This window comes from Cricetulus griseus, chromosome 3, assembly GCF_003668045.3.
Source record: "Cricetulus griseus strain 17A/GY chromosome 3, alternate assembly CriGri-PICRH-1.0, whole genome shotgun sequence".
Lineage (NCBI taxonomy): Eukaryota > Metazoa > Chordata > Mammalia > Rodentia > Cricetidae > Cricetulus > Cricetulus griseus.
The window spans coordinates 186,068,663-186,074,904 of NC_048596.1; positions in this window are offsets into that span (position 1 = coordinate 186,068,663).

The window sequence follows — 6,242 nt, forward strand, 5'->3', positions numbered from 1 at the left end:
CTCAAACCTGTAATCCCAACACTCAATAGCTGAGGCAAGAAGATTGCCACGAGTTCTATGTTAGCATGTGCTACAGTGGAAAACCCAGTCTCAAAAATATTTGCAAGCTGGGGACATGAGCATCAGCAGTTCAAGGTCATCCTCCCTACACAGCAAATTTGAAGCCAGTCAGCTATTAAACATGTCATGAAGTTCCATCCTATTTTCAGGACTTATTTAGAAAAGTTACTTCCTATTTGGGTGTCATTTAGATTCGGTAATCACCTTTAGCTTGGGCTTTAACAAAACCCATCAGTCTAATACTGAAGACATGATAGTATCTCAGTTATGAATTGTACTATAAGCAACCAAGTTATTCAGACACTATTTGAGGTTGGAGGTGAGGTGCAGTAGCTCTGTCCCTGGCTCAACCGGCCAGTTTCCCTTAGGAGCCAAAAATGATCAAAAAGTAAAGTGACATACCCTTTCACTTGAAAATCTGGTTTTGTTGTAGGACAGAAATTAACATATAAGATTTCATGGGTTAGCTATGTATTATTTTTTTGTGTAAATCTTTATAATTAGTGGCTGTAACTAAAATCTAACACAGTATAATGTCAATAAAAATTTGTTTCTCACTGGGTGGTGATGGCACATGCCTTTAATCCCAGCACTTGGGTGGCAGACGCAAGTAGATCTCTGTGAGTTCGAGACCAGTCTGGTCTACAAGAGCGAGTTCCAGGACAGCCTCCAAAGCCACAGAGAAACCCTGTCTCAAAAAACCAAAAAGAAAAAAAGAAAATTGTTTCTCACCAACAGGCCAGCTAATAGATAAACATACAAACAAATGAACTTATCAGACCTGCTTTTGAAGAATCCTTCCAGCTATGAATAGCTTTTTACATTGTTAAGAGGTTGGGAAAGGGTAGTAGCTGGGATATGAAGCAGTGACCTTACTTTCCCACAAACCTTAATATATTTACTATTGGGTCTTTTACAGAAAACGTTTGCTAACTTGTACAATAAAAGTATTGCACATTATATAAGAGAAAGATGATGGCACAGTTAACTGCACTGGTTTTGTTGTTTCTGTTTGTTTGGTTGTTTTGTTGTTAAGATTTTATTTATTAAGTATACAGTCTTCTGCTTGCATGTGCCCTGCAGGCCAGAAGAGGGCATCAGATATCATTCAAGGTGGCTGTGAGCCACCATGTGGTTGCTGGAAATTGAACTCAGGACCTCTGAAAGAGCAGTCAGTGCTCTTAACCTCTGAGCCATCTCTCCAGCCCCCTTTTTGTTGCAATTTTAAGACAGTCTCATGTAACCTAGGCTGGCCTCAAACATAATATGTAACCAAGGATGACCCCCGAACTTCTGCTCTTCCTGCTGCCTCCCCCTAAACTCTGGATTACAGACATGAGGAACTGAGTTTAGACCCCCACCACCCATGTAAAATGCTAGTGTAAGTCCCCTATGTCTGTAATCATAGGAAGCAGGTAACAGAGACCAGAGCAGAGTTGGAGATCACTGCCCAAACTAGGTTAGCCAATTACTGAGCACTGTGTAGAAAATCCTATCTCAAAAAAGATAAAATTGGGGGCTTAATTCCAGTTCCAGGGGATCAACACCCTCTCTGACTTCTGTGAGCACCAAACACATATATGTAATGCAGGCAAAATATTCATGCACATAAAATAAGTTTCTTTTGAGTGGAGAACTAAAGAAAAAATCGATGCCAACCACTGACCTCTACATGCATATGCACTCATATGCACCCATGAGCGCACGCACGCGCGCGCGCGCGCGCACACACACACACACACACACACACACACACACACACACACACAAACTATACCACATACATGTGTGTCCACATGAACACACTATATACTAAACACATTCAGGTTTCTCATTTGTTTGGCTTGGTTTTCGTTTTTGTTTCTTTCATTTTGAGACAGGATTTCCCTGTGCAGCTCTGACAGTCCTGGAACTCACTCTGTAAACAAGGCTGGATTGGAACTCAGAGATCCACCTGCCTCTGCCTCCTGAGTGCTGGGATTAAAGGCAAGAGCCACCACCCCCCTGGTTTAATGAACCTAATCATGATAATCTCTCACAAATATGCCTAGATATTTGTTTACATACAGAATCTAAACCCCATTAAATTGATAATCAAGTTTAGCCATCACATGCGATTTCTGTGAGTGTGAGGCTAGCCTGAGCTCTTTAGTCAAGTACCAGGGCCAGCCAGAACTACATGGCAAAACTCTAAAAACAAAACAAAACAAATTAAGATGAGAAGAGAGGGAAGGCTGGGATTACAGCTCAGCTGGTAGATTGCTTGTCTAACATTTATGAAGACTTGGTTTCAATTCCCATCGAGAGACAGAATATTTTACTGCACTTGGAGGCTAGGTTATGAGCTAGCAAGCTCAATCAATCCCTCTATCTCCACATTAGACAGCTTTAGGGTTGCAGGCATGTGTGTGTCCATGCTCAATTATTATGTATGGGGAGCAAAGATTTGAACTCAGATTCTTATGCTTGGACAGCAACTGCTCTTGTCTCCTGAGCCATATCCCCAGTTCATGAATTATATTTCAAAAATATGTTTATTATTACTGAGGAAGGAAGCATGTGACACAGTGGGTGCAGATTTGAGGGGGCAACTCTGGAACCAGTTCTCACTTTCCATCTTTATTTGGGTTCTGGTGATTAAAGCCAGCTTGGCAGGCTTTCACAATAAGTATTTTTACCCACTGAGCCATCTTGCCAGCTCTCATGAACTATACTTTACTTTTTTTTTTAAAGATTTTATTTATTTATTATGTATACAGTCGTCTGCCTGCATGCCAGCAGAGGGGACCAGATCTCATTCAACGTGGTTTTGAGTCACCATGTGGTTGCCAGGAATTGAACTCAGGACCTCTGGAAGAAGAGTCAGTGCTCTTAACCGCTGAGCCATCTCTCCAGCCCTATACTTTACTTTTTAAAAATGTCTGGGTGCCAGGCAGTGGTGGCTCAAGCCTTTAATCCTAGCACTCTGGAGCCATAGGCATCCTGGATCTCTGCGAGTTCCAGGCCAGCCTGGTCTACAGAGTGAGTTCCAGGACAGCCAGGGATGTTACACAGAGACACCCTATCTCCAAAAGCCAACAAAAGAAACAAAACAAAACAAAAACCCTAAGTCTTTGGGGCTGGAGGGATGGCTTAGTAGTTAAGACCACTGGCTGTTCTTTTAGAGGACCCAGATTCAATTCCCAGCACCTACATGGCAGCTCACAACTGTCTGTAACTCCAGTTCCAGGGATCTGACACCTTCACACCAATGTACATAAAATAAATAAGTTAAATAAATTTTTAAAATGTCTGAGCAAGCCAGGCATAGTGGTGTATAGTTTAATCCCAGCATTCTGGAGGCAGGTGGATCTCTCGATGAGTTCCAGAACTGGAACTCCTGCAGTTCCAGGACAGTCATGCATACACACATATTCGTGCAAAAAAATTTAACTGGGATTCTCCTGCCATTGCTACTGTAATGTAAAGCCTTAATGAAATAATTGTAGAAGCCAATACATATAAAATGGATCTCAAGACTGGTAAGGCAGCCCAGTGGTTGAGTTTGTGCTTAGCAGGGACAAGCCATAGGCTTGGTCCCCAATAAAGAAATCAAACAACAAAAGGAAAAAAATGGATTAGGAAGATATTTCAACTCTTACTATAATTGAGATGGAAGAACAATTACTCTGTAAGTATGATGAGAAAGAAATTAATGTATAACAGGCTGGGAGATGGCTCTGTGCTTACTATTCAAAAGCCCAAACCTGAAGTCCAGAGTTCAAATCACAGAAGCAACACAAAACCCAGACATGGTAGCTAAAGCTTCTCTATTCCGTACCCTCCCTGGGGAGACAGGAGGCAGAGACAGTTAAACCTCAGAAGCTCCCAGGACCAGCTAGGTTGGCTTACACAGTAGCAAAGAGTTGTCTTCTGACCTCCACACCTGTGGATGAGTGCTTGTACTCACACACGAACCCATTCACCCACTGTGCCATAGCACAGGTATAGTAAAAATGAAAAAAACTATTACTAATTTAAAAGTCTTCCAGATCTAGAACAACTTTAGGTGAGGAAAAATAAGTGTCTTATTAAATACATCTTTTAAATACTTGATCATAAACCAGAATCACAACACTATGGAGACATTTTAAGAACACAGGAATATTACAAGAATTATTGTGGGACTGGAGAAATGGCTCAGAAATGGCTCAGCGGTTAAGAGCACTGACTGCTTTTCCAGAGGACACAGGTTCAGTTCCCAGAACCCACATGGCAGCTCACAACCTAATGTAACTCCAGTAGGATATCTGACACTCTTTTTTAAAAAAGATTTTATTTATTTATTATGTATACAACATTCTGCTTCCATATATATCTGCACACCAGAAGAGGGCGCCAGACCTCATAATGGATGGTTGAGGGCCACCATGTGGTTGCTGGGAATTGAACTCAGGACCTTTGGAAGAGCAGTTGGTGCTCTTAACCTCTGAGCCATCTCCCCGGCCCCCAATATATCTGACACTCTTACAAATACATACATGCAAGCAAAACAATAAATAATTTTTAAAAGAATAGCACTATTATGATCCCATTTTATCATAAACAGCCTTGTACCCCCTCCACAATTGCTGGGGCATGAATCCAGGTCCTGTCTGTCCCTGAGCCTAAGCTACCCAGCTTTACATAATAATTTAATAACAAACTTAAAACATTTCATTGAAAGCTAACTTCGCCAGTCAGCTATTTTCTTGTTGAAAATGTCAACCATATCAGTTTCAAAGTGATATAACAAGGCCGTGTCGCATGTCTAAGTATAGGTCATCAAGAATTACTGAGGTTTTAAAGTAAATGTTATTTCAGCTTGTATTCTTACACAAAAGTCTAAAGGCTTACTGCATTGGTGAGAATATTTCATTTCCTAGGTATGTGTACAAATCAAATTCTTGAATTTGAAATGTTTTCTTGAATAGCAATTCCTATTGAAACATCCCAGACACAATAAATAATGAATGAATGAGCTGTTTACCTACAACATTGTCAAGGACCAAGATTCTTCAATTCAGCCATTCCAGCACATTCTAAACAAGATATGGGCAATGGCATCTCGTTGGAGATTTCAGGGAAGAATTTGCAAGAATGCTTTATGTAAGCCGGGTGGTGGTGGTGCTCGCCTTTAGTCCCAGTACTCGAGAGGCAGAGACAGGCGAATATCTGAGTTTCGAGAGCAGCCTGGTTTATATAGCGTTCCAGGATAGGTTCCAAAGCTATAGAGAGACCCTGTCTCGAAAAACCAAAAAGGAAAAAAAAAATGCTTTACGAAAATACTTCTACTTGTCATTTTATTAGCAAGAGTCAGCACCCTCACTACCCATTAGTTCTGCCTCTATGAAGCCGGGAATCATAAGAAAACTTGCCTAGGGCTTTCAGAGATTGTTTTACGTAATCAGAAAAACTCTGAGAGGAGAGGCCTAGAATTCCATTATCTATTATGGTAGGAAGCAGAGGCTCACAACAGGGAAGTGACTTGCTCAGTTAACAGACTAGTCAGTGGCCGAGTTAGGACTGAAAGTTGGGCCTTCTAAACACAGGACTTCTCTTTCTGCAACACTCTCTACTTCTCCAAGTGGGAAAGACTTCAGAGGTAGGCTTTGGTTTTCCACCGGAGAATGAGGGGAAGGAGGGAGGACATTGAAACCATCATGTTGGAAAAGTAAACACACCAAATAAATCTAACCGTTTTTCGAGTCTGAGGTTCTGACAGCTGAGCTTAGCCCCTCCCACAGAATCTGTAGCCCCCCCTCTTTGGTTAGATTAAATGTAAGGAAACCTTGGGAGCTGAAGAAGCCCCAGGGCTTGTGGGAATGAAGGCGGCTTGTCACCATGGGGCGGGTCGCTCAGGTTCGGCTACGGAAAGGCGGAAGCCTGCGGTGGAGATGTGGTTGGGGGATGTGGGTTTTGTGGCTGAACTCGACGTTGGTATGGGAAACCAGGGGAGACGACGGCTGAGTGGAGTTCACCCGCCCGAGAGGGGCGCGGAGGGGCTGAGAGCACTACAGAAACCTCCCAGAGGTGCTCAGCCGGGGTCTCCAGTTCCAAGACGAGGGCGGGGCCCCTCTGGAACGCCGGCGATTGGATGCTCCCTAAGTCCCGCCTTCCCGGACCCTTTCCCTGAGGCCCCGCCCACAGCGCCAGGCGCGCGC